The 16,365-nt window shown below is 38.0% G+C and overlaps 1 long non-coding RNA gene across 2 annotated transcripts; it reads left to right on the top strand.

Annotated features, from left to right (window-relative positions):
• The first annotated feature begins 204 nt into the window (after window positions 1–204).
• Window positions 205–1,285, top strand: LOC125242669. 2 transcript variants are annotated; one of them, XR_007178900.1, is made up of 3 exons: window positions 205–552; window positions 642–709; window positions 793–1,285. It is a non-coding gene; the product is annotated as an uncharacterized LOC125242669 (long non-coding RNA). The 2 variants fall into 2 exon arrangements; XR_007178899.1 differs by lacking the exon at window positions 205–552 and having other exon boundaries at window positions 568–709.
• The last annotated feature ends 15,080 nt before the right edge of the window (window positions 1,286–16,365 follow it).

Raw genomic sequence — 16,365 nt, 5'->3', positions numbered from 1 at the left:
ATTAAATATTTTGGATAAATTTAATTTTTGAATGAAACACTTCCTTCTCGTTCATTGCATTATCTGTTGCATTTCAAATGCAAATATTTATGTTTATCTGTTGTAGGGTTGCCATACTACAAGTATTACTCGAAATTGTAGGTATTTTGGCTGTCATTCTAGGAAAACTTTATATTGTTTTGAATAGTTTTGATATAGTTTAGGTATTGATTTTTGGAAAATGTAATATTTTAGAAACATGATAACAAGTGTTATCATAGGTTTTTTAAGGCTGTTTCTGGAATGACATTTGTTGGGTTTTGTTTACTTCAAGGTCTGATACAGAAATTGGAGTAATTTTCATGTAATTAATTAGAGTATTTTATTGTTCATTCGTTTGCCACCCGGCTTTTGTTTTGGGTCCTTTAAATTCGAGATCATTCAGTGCGGCGTTCTTTTTGTGACGAGATCCACTTGTATAGTGATCGGACGGCCGTATAAGGGCCTGGAGCCCGGCATGCCACGTGCTGCCGTGGCGTTCCATATTTTGTGTGGTGCTTTCTGTCAGTCTGAGTAAGTACTTAGATTTCATTGTGAGCTTTTGATATTTCCATGGCGTGAAACGTGGAGATGTTCTTAACCATAAATTGGTTTATTTCCAGCTGGCAGAAACATGCTAAGGGTGGGAGTGCTCCATGGAGATCCTCGGTCTGCAGTCTGCAGGTCTTCGGTGAGCTCGCTTACATTTTTTGTTTAGTCTATCACAGTGTGTGAGGGCACTCGACTAATGTGACCAATTTATTTGTTTCATAGGAGTCGGGCAGAAGTAAAGAAATAAGAAATTGAACGGGAACTTTTACAATTTTGATATGCAGGGAAACTTTCTTTGGCGTTACTGGCGCAAGGTGCCTTTGGACCTTGTTTTCGTATGGAAGGGTCAGCCCTGTCCACGTGGCGAGGGGGCGTCAGCACCGGAGTCTGGGGAGCAGCCGGCTCATCCCTGACAAGGTGTGTCTCCTGCCCGTTTCCTGCCGGTAGTGCTGTGTAATTCAGGTTTTAATTTTTGTGTAAAGTAATTTCTGATTTCATTTATTTTGAGAATTCTGGTGCATAACTTTAGGTAAATTCATATTTAGTTTTTGTAGAATAAATGGTTGTAAGAAACCTTTTCCTGGACCCTCTTAAAGCGGCCCAGCTTTACCACTGAGCGTAGTTCATATTTTTATATGGTGTCGAATTTAGTATAACTCACTAATTTCTGTTTAGGCAAGAATTAGCTTATATTTAATAAAGTTATAAAATGTTATCTTGTTTAATTTGTTTCTCCTCTAGCTTTCCTCCAGCAAGTATAGAGACACCATTTAGCTTTTGTTTTATTATAAATTTTGTGCTAACGTGGGTGTATTTACTTTGAACTAGCCGGAGCTTCCCATACCATTTAATTTACCCCCCATCAAATACACCACCGTTACACTTGGACGATTATTTTTTCCGCTACGAGATAGACGTTGTGCGTCAGTTTAATTTTAAAGTTTATCATAAGTCATAACAAATTGAACTCGTACCTAATTACAACCTTGTCATTTTGAATGTTAGGTTTAAATTTGCTTACTGCGTCAGCTGTCCAATTTGAAGTTTACTGTGACACAGGTTAAAGTGCTTTACAGTGACATAGCTGTCTATTGGTAAACCTTATGTCGTTGCAGTAACATACACAATTAAACAGTTTGAAGGTTTATGATGGTAGCTAGCAATTATTTTATTGAGTGTAGAGTTAAAAGCCGAGTAGAGCTGCACAGAAAATTAAAAATTCAATTTAAAAAAATAATAATCATCAGATTAAAAAATGAACATTGTAGATACGTTTAAAAAAATAAAAATCAGTTGGGGTGTCTGAGGTTTTGACTGATACCGGAAACACGGTGTATTTAACTAAAATTCCCAAATAGAAAGGGGGGCTCCTTTCCATTTTAGCATTTTCGCTCCTGTATCGTCTTAATGCTGTGAATTTAATATTTTTTACAATTGCTTATTGTGCATGCGCATATCTCCGTAAGTGCAAGCTTCATGATCAAAATTACAAACAACATAGACGTCACAAGAACAAAGAGCCAGCAACACAAATTGGCGGAGTAACAACAATAAAACAAACTCAATGTTAGTGCACTACTCTTACGTGTATTCCTATTGCGTCGAACATTATCCTCAATTGACCAATATGTTTTAGATTTTGCCGCCAGGCATGGTGTAGAGAAATCTAAGACCGCTGTATAGAAATGCTGCTATGTCCTTTATAGGAATAGACAAATGTTCACTGAAAATTATAGAGATAATACACTAAAAAAAAAGAAGCGAGAAAAAAAGGAGAACAAAACCTTTATAACAGAAACATTTTCAAATGAATCAGCAGCAATTCAACTATTAAATTATCATAGCATCTTGTACATTTTCGATTTAAGTAGCAACATTGATACAGCTACCTTCTGACTAATAAATTATTGCTTGAAATGCATACTCGTCTAAATTTTTGACAAATAATATTAGCGTCCAAGCAAAGGCGACGTAGGTGTTCTCCTTAATTCAACTACAGTTTCATTAACCCTTAAATGCATGGTGATGTATATATGCATCATATGTTTGATGGCCTGTGGCTCAATATGTAGCTATCCAAAATCGCATTTATAGCTTAATTATTATTCAGTATTTATTATTATTTATTAAATAATTAAAAAAATATATATATAATGATTTACTATTTATTATTTAAGGATAAAGATGAAATGGCGGAAAAGTGTGAAAAAACAGGAAAATGTTGATTTTTAGTATGTGATTTAGGCAGATTTTTTCGGAGTTAGTAATTAGTTTATGTTTAAACATTTTATCATGGGGGTTTTACAAATAGTGTACCTTTCTAATAGTAGTAAAACTTTACAAATAAAAATTACCAATAATTATATATTTATATAAATAAGTTTTGGCCTATTTAACTTCTAACACTGATTTAGTATTAAAATCGGTATTAAATATTTTTTTTATTATTTTTTCCAGAGTCAGAAAACCGTTGTCTATCACATATATTAATATCTCGTTAAAATAAAAATTCATGCGTTTAAGGGTTAAATTGTCCTAGTTTGCCCAAAGTTTTGGGTAGGTATTAAGAACTATTAACAAGTACTGGTTTACACGAGACAAATGCACGTATGCGCTGGGCTTGCACGGGAACAGCAAGCTCTATATTCGGTGTTGTGACAGCCACTAGACTTCAAAACTTGCTCGTATCGGAATTGTACTAGAAGGAGACCGCCTGAAATATAGCCACAATATCCGAAAAGCAAACTATCGAGTTAGTTCGATAGTAATGAAAAGAGAAGTATGTCTAAAGTTTGACTCATGCTAGTTTGAGCCGAGTTCGCGCCACTTACGCTAAGTAAATAAACCATACTTATAGGTATATAACGGGTTAGAGAACCCCGGCTCGTATCAATGACTTTTTCGGAACTTATGTGCGTAATGTCATTTGATATTTGCCAGTCGCTTTTCGGCGAAGGAAAACATCACGAGGAAACCGGACTAATTCCCATAAGGCATACTTACTCTTCAGCTTGAAAGGCCTGATGGCAGTCGCTTTCGTTAAACTAGTGCCTACACCAAATCTTAATAACACTTGTATATCGCTGTATGCTTTTTTATCTTACGAGTATGTTGTGTGTGGTTTTAAGAATAAATACACTTCAAACAACGGACCTACGCGTCAGCGTCTACTTCTACTATTGCTGCATTCAGGTTTTGCTTTCAGTATTCTCGCCTAAATACGAGTATACTGCCTATTATTCGACAGTCATAGATATAGAGATTGGTACTTACCTACTTTATTAGTAAATATCAACGTCTGTCTGCGCAGTTGTTGGTCAATATTGAATATTGTTATTGACATCTTTTTGCTGGCTCTCTGAGCCTGTTTGAGGGATACCTTTATTAAATGCATAGACTCCTAGATAGTTGTAATAAATAGAAAAATCTAATTTAACCTGCTGCCTACGCGTATTTTTAATTCGAACTAATATATCCCACACATGACGGTGGTCTATGTCCTATGGGTAGGACAAATGTAGGCACAAAGTTTGTTATTTATACTCTTTCCAAAATTCAATAAATATCGATTCTCTTTCTGGTTGGCACTACTCATATGGTCAAATTTTTAACACTTTCAATCATATTTCGAACCCGTTTTACATATGCGTTATGCTGTCATAAAATAGTTCCTTACGGAGTGCTGGAGTCATCTTTCCGGCCAGAACTAGCCACAGACAGGCAACGGATATTGAAACGTCCACACGCTCCGACGGCGGACAACTCGATTCAGGCCTCAACATACTAGTCGCCGGTCGAGCAAACTGGGTTACGCGTTCGTTAGTTCCAGTTAGAATAGTGCTATTTTAACTTCTGGTACATACATGTATTATTAAAGGCTTTCGGTGGTGCGTTTGTAGTATAAAATACTGGAGTGGTAGCTGCTTTCGACGGGGTTGGGTGGACGACGGGTATTCGGAAGACGGTCACTTTAGGAGATCAGCTCAGGAACACACATAATAGTAAATGATTGTCTAAAAAAATGCTCTTACGAAACAGATAACGTTAGCGGTAAATAGGTCCTCTTACCTCCAGAGACTTACACTTAGGTATCACTTGTATTTAGGTTCGGGTAACAGCGTAAGCGTAATACAAATTTGAGGATTAAATTACAGTACAGTTTATGACTGTCGCCCCTGCATTTTAAAGCCACCCCGTTTTATGGTAGGTACCTACGACTGTTTTTTTTTTCAGAAATGGTTGTGCTGTGTAATCAATTATCGTAATTATGAAGAACAAATCTGCTCAACCAGATATTAATTCTATTCATTGAGCGCTTGCTTGTTGATTGATTGATTGCTGTGACACACCACTAAACGCTCTCAAGTACTTACTTGCTACATTTAACGTTATATTCGTATGCTAAAATTGCTAAGCCAAAGAGCTTTCTGATTCACCGTGTAGTAACCGTTTAGAGTCGGGCAGCTTTGATCCTCGCAAATTGATTCGACGGACCACGACGCGACGCTAACGCATGTGACACAGGCTAGCTCGACGGACGACAAGTACGTAGGAGTGCAGGCCTGCTAGCCGATTGGTATTTCTGCGACGCGTTATCGTGAGCATTTGTGCATTCGGCTACGCACACAGTCTGCTGTAGAGAATGTGACTCTTCCTACATAGGAGTTTGTACGCAAACGTGGTAAGTGATAGTATTGCTTGCTGACTGTAAGTACAAAAATAATTTGTAATTGAATATCGTCTAGTAAAAACGGTACCGTTTCATCAGTTTTTGAGATAGTTGAGGTAAACCTCATCCTATATGTACCATCGGACACGCATGGCCGGTTTCCACCCACATTTCGTACATATTCCACCAATTCGCACGAAGCGCTTTGCTTTCCTGTTCCTATACGCACTGCCAAGGCGTGAAATTTCTTGCCGGCGTCTGTTGCTCTGCTTTTCCCAGCTCATATAACCCAGCAATCTTCAAATCAAGAGCGAACAGGAACCTTCTGGGTGAGCTCGCTTCAATGTAGAGCCACGTCTTTGCCTGAGTTTGAGCCCGTTTATAATAATAATACAAAAAAACCGCCCAAGAGCGTGTCGGGCCACGCTCAGTGTAGGGTTCCGTAGTTTTCCGTATTTTTCTCAAAAACTACTAAACCTGTCAAGTTGAAAACAATTTTCCTAGAAAGTCTTTATAAAGTTCTACTTTTGTGATTTTTTTCATATTTTTTAAACATATGGTTCAAAAGTAAGAGGGGGGGGGGGACACCTTTTTTTACTTTAGGAGCGATTATTTCCGAAAATGTTAATATTATCAAAAAACGATTTTAGTAAACCCTTATTCATTTTTAAATACCTATCCAACAATATATCACACGTTGGGGTTGGAATGAAAAAAAAAACAGTCCCCACTTTACATGTAGGGGGGGTACCCTAACAAAACATTTTTTTTTACTTTTTATTTTACCACTTTGTCGGTGTGATTTATATACATATTAGTACCAAATTTCAGCTTTCTAGTGCTAACGGTCACTGAGATTATCCGCGGGCGGACGGACGGACGGACGGATGGACGGACGGACGGACGGACAGACAGACATGGCGAAACTATAAGGGTTCCTAGATGACTACGGAACCCTAAAAAGAAATGCTAGTGTAATTTCAAATGGGTTTGGCTGTAGTGTCTACATGAAGTAAATAAAAAGCTTACATTTCAACGACAATAATCTTTCTTTGACGGGAATGCACATAAGGAGGACTTCACAACTCACCCATATTCCTACAACCACTCGGTCAGGTGTGTCCGACTGAGGCAGCGCTTTCATAGTTATACAAAGCAAGATAAATACGTTGAATAAGTGAAGTCTAGGATATACGTACCTACTGGACACTATACTATTTTCATCTTTGATGAGTTCGGTGACACTTCCAGAAATTCTGAATTACGCATACAATGTTCGCTAAATATTCTTGCGAACTACATTATACTTTGCGTAAAATACAGAAAAGTACCTATTATATATAAAAACTGTACTTTTTTAAATATATATTGCATAATCAAGATCTATTAACTAAAATCTAGCTAAAATGAGAGAGAAATAAAATTATTTTTAAATAACGCAATGCATGAAACGGAAAATACTAGGGGCGGATGTTCCGTTTCAAATACATTGTTAATTTAAAAGTAACATTATTTTTCTCTCGTATTTGATGGGATATATTTAATAAGCAAGCACTGATAATGCAATATATTCAAAAAAGTAGGTTTTTAAATATTTTTCATTATGGCTTGTCAAAGTAAGTATAAATTTTAAAAACGAGATTTTTTCTAAAATTGGGTTTTTTCAAAATTTTAATCTTGTGGTTATTACAATAATGTAAAATATTGATTGATTGAACAAGAGAGCGCAACTTTCGTAAGAGAAGTTATTAGATAGGTAGTACCTAACTACAGTATTACGAACAAATTACCTACTTTCTCCTTCGAATCAAAAAAGAATAAAAATCCACTATTATAACAATAAGATACAATACGAGCAGGCACATACCACCTACCTACTCATATATTTATAAGTCCAGTCCAGTCTGAGGTATAGTGCCAAAGATGCTGGCAACATTGCCTTAATTTGTTCTATAAATATACAATATAGACGCTTTCTTGCGGATTTCATTACCTTAGTATAATATTTATAGATAGTCGTATTAATAACCTAACCACAAAATTAAAATTTTGAAAAAACCCCCGACCGCGACCTAGTGGACCGATTTTCATGAAACATGGCTAAGAACACTCCCGACTAACACAGCTTTCAAATGAAAAAAACTAAATCGAAATCGGTTCATCCGTTCGGGAGCTACGATGCCACAGACAGACACACACACAGACAGACAAACAGACAGACACGTCAAACTTATAACACCCCGTCGTTTTTGCGTCGGGGGTTAAAAAAAGGATACGTGTTCTTTTCAAGCAAACAATTTTTTATATAAAATTATATTCATATAACTTTGCTATTTGAATAAATCTCGGCACTCAAATATTTATTTTAACAAAAGAAACTTGAGATCATTAAAAAACTGAAGCGATAAAATCAAGTGATCCATTCCGGCGCTCCGTGAATCTCTGCAGTAGGCTATGAACATCCCATTGTAAGGGCCGTATTTTCGCTTCTATTACCTGTAGTAATCAGTTAAAGGGGACACAATGGCTCTTTCATCCCATTCAATAGAACAGATTTTACAAGATAAATGTTCTCTTCGCTACGCGTCATTGTCGGTGATCGGTGATCGCCTCAAGTGGTCATTTCAAAAATGGTGGATCGGTATTAAGCTAATTCTGAACGTTCTAGACGGAAATTGAGCTTGCTGATTGAATAGTAATGCTCGAATAGATTCGAGCGTAATAAAAGGGTTTTGGATTGGTTTTGCGTATGTGTGGGGTACGTTCATGTTTGTGGCCATAGTAGTGTAGCAGCCTGTTATCAAGGAATACAAATAGGCAGTAATATTATTTGCTATTCGTTATAAATTATGGTTTACACGTGAAACTGATTCGCCGGTGCAGATTGAGTTTAGTATAGGTGAAAAAGTTTAAGTTTGCCTAGATTTATACCTGTGTCACAAATCATAAAGCCAGCGTAGCTTTATTTGACGTTCATATGCGCATTATGATATGCCTACTTGGAAAATAAATATTTCATTTCATTTCATAAAGATCAATTTATCCGATTCATGAGTGTTGTATCTAACCTAAGCTAAAACCTAAGCTAACGTTCGATAAAAAATAGAAGAGAGAAAGATCTGCAGCTTATAGTTAGTCTTAAAATAGTCTCCACAAAATTGCTACTTAATCGGATTACAAAGAATGGATTTAAAAATCTGTTGCACATTATTCAAATTTCGCTAAATGAATTTGTCTGAACCCGTTCGCTGCAGTCGCTGTTAATTACGCCAGTAGCATCTGCTAATGTGTTGACTGGATTAGCTATACCTACATGTACTGCGAGAGCCTGGACGCAAGCTGACGTGAGGGCTCTGTGAATTACCTGCCATTGCTACGTAGCGTTGCTAAATATTTCCTTTATAATACTTGCTATCATTACTTAAACTTGCATTTGCAGAGTAAACTACTGGTCACGTAATTTCTTATGGCTCAATCTGAACTTTAAGATACTGCACATAATAGTTCTGGCTACATTTTGACAAACTTGGCTTTTTTCGACCCAGTTGTTTCACTTTTGTCACTGACTTGTTCGAGCTAAGTAAATGAACTTGGACGAGTCGTTCCGCCGTTACGATGCATTTTCGCTACTTGTGGACTACGACCGTAGGTGAGCGTTGAATGTGTCAAAAATAAAGGGAAGTCTAATCATTGCTCTAAAGTCCAAATGAACCTGTCTGAACCTGTTGGCTGTAGTGGCTGTTAATTACGCTAGTGGCATCTGCTAATGTGTTTAATGGATTAGCCATACTTACTGCGAGTCCCCGGGGCTCGGCTGACGCGAGGGCAGTTACCTGCCATGGCTACGTAGGAAAATGTATATGTTGACAAATATTACAAATTTAATACTAGCTATCATTTTCCTTTGGAGTGTAAATTACTGGTTATAAACATAGTTACTTTATAATGACATAACGAGGCTAATCTTAATGAGATTTTCAGTTTCGTACAGTTTGTGCTCTGTTATTTCTCACAAAAGCAACTGGTAAAGGCTCTCTTGATACTTACAAAAAACCGACCAACTGCGAGTCCGACTCGCCCACCGAGGGTTCCGTATACGTACAAATTTTCAATAGTTAAAATAATCTCATGTTTCTCAATATAACTTCAAAGAATTTACTAGAAGTCTAGGTATAGCGCTATCTCCCGGTGAATTTGCTGACTAATTTGCGCGACCTGTATAGTATGTTGATTTTTCAGGGATTTCTTTATAATGGTAACTGATTTCGATAGTTTTTACTTTATTTAATACAGAATATTTTACGTAAAATCTCGTATTCATTTGAAGTACGATAGATATCTGCAAGGGTGATTAAATGGAAAGTTAAAATCTGAAAAGTTTTTTTTATATTAAAAAAAGTTTTCAATATAGACACGATTTTATTTTTCCTGTAATATTTAGCATATTTAAATCTCATAAAATTTTCGTTGGTAAACTTCGGAGATAGGGGGCAATATTTTTTTACATTTTCCTTCATATTTTTTTTCCACTACAAAAAATATATAAAAAAAAATAGGTTTGATAATATGTACAATTTGAGTTCTTTCTTTCTAAGTGGGGACTTGACCTAGTGACTTGACAATTACAGTGTGCCCCCCTTTCATTTTGTCCATTTTCTTTAATTAATATTAGTAAATAAAAAAAAACAATACACGTTAATCTCTTTTTTTACACGAACATATTTACATAATTATATAAGAAACTAAGACTAAACTTAAAAGCTAGCTAATGTCTAAAATAGGCCCTTGAGGCATTGTACCAAGGATACTGGCGACATTTCCTCGCTGTATAGCAATGCTGATACGTTGTGCGAGGAAGTCGCCAGCTTTTCGGTCACCAGTTACCAGACGCTTCGCGAATTCTGTGAAAAATAAATACACTTTTAATTTGTAGAGGTTAACAATGTTCATACCTATTCCAAATTTCAAGTAGATAGCATAAGTAGTTCTCGAGATATTTGGAAATGTGATAGACAGACAGACGGACAGAGCGGCGCCATAAGGGTTCATTTTGTACCTTTTTGGTACGAAACCCTAAAAACGAATGACAAAGTTGCATTTTATCTGCCACAGTCCACAGTGCAAAGTTACTTCATACTTTTAACCTGATATCCGAAGTGGGCTGCTAGAATTGACGTTTATGATAATAAAAAAAAATGATTTCTTTTATCTACATTGCTATATTAAAATATTACTTGTTATGTGGGAAATTGAGTCTTGAGGGATTTAGTAAAATCTGTAGAATTCTATGAATAACATTTTGATGATTCAACTATTGAAAGTTTGTGCGGAACCCTCGGTGAGCGAGTCCGACTCGCACTTGACCGGTTTTTGAAGTATCAAGAGTCTTTATCAGTTGGTGTGGTGAAAATAACTAAGTATATCCAACTGATCGATCAGCTCGTGAGCCGTATAAATAAAAATAAAATAAATAGGTATTGACAGAGTCAAAATATGATACAAAAAGTTTTTACTTTTGAACATTGTCTTAAATACAGAGAAGGGTTGATTTTTTTACTATGTTTGTGTGAATAATGCTGCCCTAGTTACTTTAGTATTAATGAATTAGGTACATAAGTATTAGCAAATTAGGTATGTGTATTGAATATGTTAGGTATGTAAATTTAACTTATTCAGTCAAAAAACGTCCGATGAAAATTGAAAGGCTTAATCTGGATCAAACTATAAATATACCTACTTATTTTCCTGGAAGTACATATTTATAAATGGGGTTAATGTATTGAGGCTACGTTGTATCATAATTCTAATAGATGCCATTAGTATGGATATCCAAGCACTTATCCGTAGCGGACAGGTGATCGATGCCCAGGGAATTATTCCACGCTGAAGGAAGTAGACTGAACTCGGATAAGTCAGTATACTTACACCCTCATTCTTTGAATTGTGTTTAAGGATTCAGAGGTCTTCTTACATTAGTGTCGACTTGACTAAGTAAAATATACAGCGGCCAGACTATTCTCTATTCGGCCGCTAGACAAGGCTGTACATTCACAGACTCCGTATTTGCAATGTGCGTGATGGGGTAGCGCTGATTGGCACAAAATTTGTCGCACACGTCATCTTATCGACGTCCAACATTAATGCTAGTGGCGGCCATTAATTCGTCACATATGAGAGCAGCACCAGTCGTGCACAATAGGGAATAATGTAACATGTTATGTTCATGGGATCAGACATCCGAACGACGCCAGTGACATGTGACGACGGTACAAATCATCAAATTTTGTCTACGAGTGCAAGATAGAGACATTCATCGTTCGATTTTAGCGTACTTAATTATTAATTTACGCTTTAAAATTCTAGTAGCGCATTTTCCGATTACACCGATGAAAATCACAAAAGAAAACACACCGTAGGTCCGGCAGGACCTACACGTGGCAATAGAATGCAATAAGGAACTCCCTACCTCTCTAAGGGTCAGTTGCATCAACCACATTTGACAGACACATCATCGTCACGCAGCAGACGTCTATGGAACTTCCCATACAATCAAATTTAACGAACGCTTTAACGGTGACAGATAGTTGCAACTGGCCCTAAGTTGTACAATTTTCTTGGGTAACGCAGATTATTTGTATAGAAGCGTGTAGAAGTGAGTAGCGACAGCGACCGTGGGTTGTTTTATTTATTCTATCTTTTTTTCTTTTATACTACGTCGGTGGCAAACAAGCATACGGTCCGCCTGATGGAAAGCGGTCACCGTAACCTATGAACGCATGCAACGCAAACAGTGTCACATGCGCGTTGCCACCCCATTAGAAACTTGTACATTCCCTTTTGCTGTGTTAAGTACACAGCAAAAAGGAGTGTACAAGTTCCAAGGAGGGTTCGGGTTTCCGACGACTCTAAAGGACAATATACGGAACAAGTTAGTTCCGTAAGTCCTCCCGTCATCAGGACCGCACCCTCGTTGAGCTCTGGCAGCCTTACTCACCGGCAGGAACACAACACTATGAGTAGGGTCTAGTGCTATTTGGCTGCGGTCTTCTGTAAGGCGGAGGTACTACCCCAGTTGGGCTCTGCTCTAGATTCGAGCGAGACGATATCCGCTGTGCTGTGCCCTACCACACAAAGCGGAATATCATTCGCTATGCCCTACCTCCTACAATCTAGTAGTAAAGTGGTCTGCGAGACATCACTAAGTGTAAGTGATTTATTATCTATTAGTCGATTATTCACCGCGTGTAAAGGTGTAATCAGTCTTCGGAAAATATTGTTTCGGCTATTTATGGGTGAGGAATGATACTTTTAGTATTAAGTAAAGTAAGTAAGTATAAATTACTTTTGTTTACTATGCGTTTTATCATCGTTATTTGGGTCTTAGTCTCATTTTTATAGCTTTGTCAATATTGGTGCGTTGTAGGCCGTATAATGAACTTGTTGTACATTTACAAATGTTAGGGATTTATTGTATGCTTGTATAAGTATATGCAAAGTAACATTCTAACCTCACTCGTTTTCATCACATTATTTAACATGTCCTCGTATTTAAGTCTCATCTCATTCTCTCTCCAACTCAAATTTCAACCAACCATTCCACAATTCAAAACCATTTTGGGCGTTCTGTTCTGTCATTAACTGACTGAATAAGTGAATGAATGAAATGAGTGAGTCGCGTTGAGACACAATGTTACGCGCTGACAGATTGTTACGCGCTGAGTGAGCGGCATTCCACGCAAAGTAACAATGACTGAGTGTTACCCGCTGTCAGTTGGAAGTCGCATTAGAAGTTTCACTTCAATAATCAAGACCAAGTGCGGGTAGTTCGGAAAAGTCGCACGGCTGTCAGAAGGTGCTGATGTCATTTCAAGCCAGTCTTCTCCGAGATTACGGGGACATAACGCCGTCCCTGAAACGTTGGAGGTTAGTTTTAATATGTAGTCATACGCGATGAAGTCCCGATTTAAAACTAATTACTTATGTCTATGATTGACCGATAACGCGACAGATAAAAAAATGTGTACCAGATGCAGAAGGTCACTGTATCCTATGGACGCGGTATCGCAAATCAGTATTATAGAACTTGTATGAAGTTCTATTTTTGAAATCATCATAGTTGTCAAGTGACATAGACTATCCAACACTGAAAAGTTAGCACTTATAGTTTAATCTGTGGTGTCTTCATTTGAAAAATTAAAGTCGACGAGTAGAAAAAGGTCAAGTAGGTAATACCTAAGAATAGGAGGAATTTCGGCGTCGTCGTCCCTTAAACCATAATAGCTTTTAGTATAATTATAATTTTTCTAAATTCATTGTTCATCCATATTGACAATAAATTAATTTTGGGAAATAAATCCACGCGAACGAAATCGTGTGCAACGGCTAGTTTGAGTATAAATGAGTTCCGATTGAAAACATACCTATGCTCTTTTCCATAGAATAGTTGTATCAGACTTAAGCCCAAAATGTATTATCATTTATACTCGTAGTCTGTCACTGCTGTCACTAGATGTGCTAACAATTACGCATAAACCAAAGAGGATGGAGTATTATAGAGAGTTACCGTCGAAGTAAAATGTGTAATCATAGTGCATAGACTGCCATCTTTTGACACAGGCTTAATACTTTTGAACCTCAGTTTTGTCAATTTCGCCCATATTCTTAGCTCGATATGTGTTAAAATGTCAAATATTAATATTAGCGCCATCTAGCTGAGCGTACCCCAAAGGTGTAATGCCATCTAGGTCACCGTGCCTTTTTCAGTATGGTTACTGAGGTACGTTTTTTTCTTAGACTTTATCTGTCTATACGGAGTTATATATATCTTTGGCATAAACAAAGAGGCAACACGTCAAACGTAGTTTGCGGTAAGTCCCGAGGCATATTCAATTAATATGCTTTCACTGTTAAGCGCTCTGAATAGGCGATATCCTAGGTGAGATTTCTCTAAACTCGATTTGTCCACGTACCTGCCCTGCAGCATCGTAATATTCGTAATCCTCTTCCACACAAAGCACATAATAGTGTTTCGCTACTCCAAGCATCACTCTATACATATTCGACGAAATTCTGCAGTTTATGATTTAATTCAATTTACTTTTAAGCCGAATATGCTCCTAGCGTCAACTTAAAAGTGTTGCCACTTGTATGCTAAGAGTTCGTGTATTTTATATAAATATTAGCTTTTGGCCTTTTGCCCGTGGCTTCGCTCGCGTTAGAAAGAGACAAAAAGTAGCCTATGTCACTCTCCATCTCATCAAGTATCTCCATTTAAAAAATCACGACATTTCGTCGCTCCGTTTTGTCGTGAAAGACAGACAAACAAACAGACACACACACTTTTCTATTTATAATATTAGTATGGAGTATGGATAGAATGGATTTTAGGAAAACGATGTCATGATAAACTAGGTGAAATTCTTCATTATATTTGTTTCTGTCGGAAAAATATAAATATGTAAATATGTGAAATGATATATCACAAAATAAGATCCTAATTTGTTGATAGGAGCCACAATCATAAAAAGATTTAGTTACCACGGTTGCTATAGGAAAATAAGGATACATATTTTACACTGAATTGTTCATTAAGTATTTAATAAATAAACAACATAAAAATAATACAATAAACACTTAAATTAAAACTTACAATAAAACTTATAAATAAAATATTTGGCCCAGGTCTTGCTCGTTGGGTAAGGTGCCCAGAAGGCTGGCCGCATTGCCCCGCTGGATAGCAATGCTGATCCGCTGAGCAAGGTATTGACCAGCCCTCTGGTCACCAGAAGCGTCTATAAGGCGCTTAGATAGCTCCTTGTAGAGGCAACGCGCACTTGGCCCCCACGGCCCCATGGTTTCGACCCCAAACGCCGCAAATATGTAACTACTGCCGAGGGTGACATACTTGCGACGCTTGAGGTCTTCAGCCAATGATGCAGCCGCCCCAGCACCAACTTTGGTGCCTGGAACATGGGACGGCGCCAGGGTATCTACACAAGTAGCATCCCAGACAAGCGGCCGACCCATACTCCAAGGCACCAGCGTCATTCCGTCAGGCCTCTTGCCGTCAACCCTGGCCAGTCCATTGGGTTCGAGGACGGCCGGCACTTTTGCACTAACAAGGGCCCTCCGGATGACATCGTTGAGGCTGGCGTGGCGAGGAATTCTCCCAGCACTTCGGCTGCATGAAAGGCCGTGGTGGCCAAGATTATCCACCATAACTCCGCACTGACACCGATGGGGCACATTTGTTGATGCCCCTATTCTGAGGCAGGTAGCCAACCGGAATGTGGTATTGTCCAGCAATGTACCTATTGTGATGGATGGTAGTGTCTGCAGCCACAGACCCGACTCCCATTCCGCAGTAGCGAGGAGGCGAGCCCGATCTGTCGAATCAAGAGCCGTCTCTAGAAGGCGGTCCCTTGTTAGACGACAGAGAGGTTCGTCCCATTGCCTCTGCGAACATGGGTTGACAGGCGGGTCTGTGTTGGGGCATGTTAGCTGCCAAACATTCTTGGCCTCGGTACAGTGCGCAGCCTCCAGGACCCCAATGGAAGGGGCTAAAATTTTCCCGATGAGGATTTGAGCACCGTGTACCGAAGCCAAGAAAGCAGGCAGCGCCACACTAGAAATTTTTCGGATGCCCAAGCCGCCCAACCTGATGGGTAGGCTAGCCTGGGTCCATGTTCTTTCGCCAAAGGATATATTGAAGATGGTGGTGAGAGTTTCCAAAACTAAGTTATCCAAATTTGAGATCAAAGAAGGGTGTTTCCAGAGGTGTGAACCACGGAGGATGTATGTAAATTTTGGTACAAATAAACAGTGTTTTATGATGCAATATGCCGAATGTATGTTAATTTGAGCCAGACGATGTGTAGATGCTTTAAAATTTTCGATTTTTGTGTCTATGAAATTATTAAATGATTGGTCCATGATGGGGCAACCAAGGAGGTGAAGCGTTTCTTTGTTAATAGTTTTTATTCCAGGAGCTACTTGTTCGAACTGTTCAAATACTTGCTCTTTGTTTGGACAAGTCTCTGAAACAAAGAGTTCGCATTTCGAAAAGTTGAGGGATAAGCCAATGTTTTTTAAGTCAGTTTTTAATTTTTCTAAATCATCAAGAACTG

This window comes from Leguminivora glycinivorella, chromosome 3, assembly GCF_023078275.1.
Source record: "Leguminivora glycinivorella isolate SPB_JAAS2020 chromosome 3, LegGlyc_1.1, whole genome shotgun sequence".
Classification (NCBI taxonomy): Eukaryota; Metazoa; Arthropoda; class Insecta; order Lepidoptera; family Tortricidae; genus Leguminivora; species Leguminivora glycinivorella.
The sequence above is the reverse complement of the archived record's forward strand: the minus strand, read 5'-3'. Positions and strand labels throughout refer to the sequence as shown.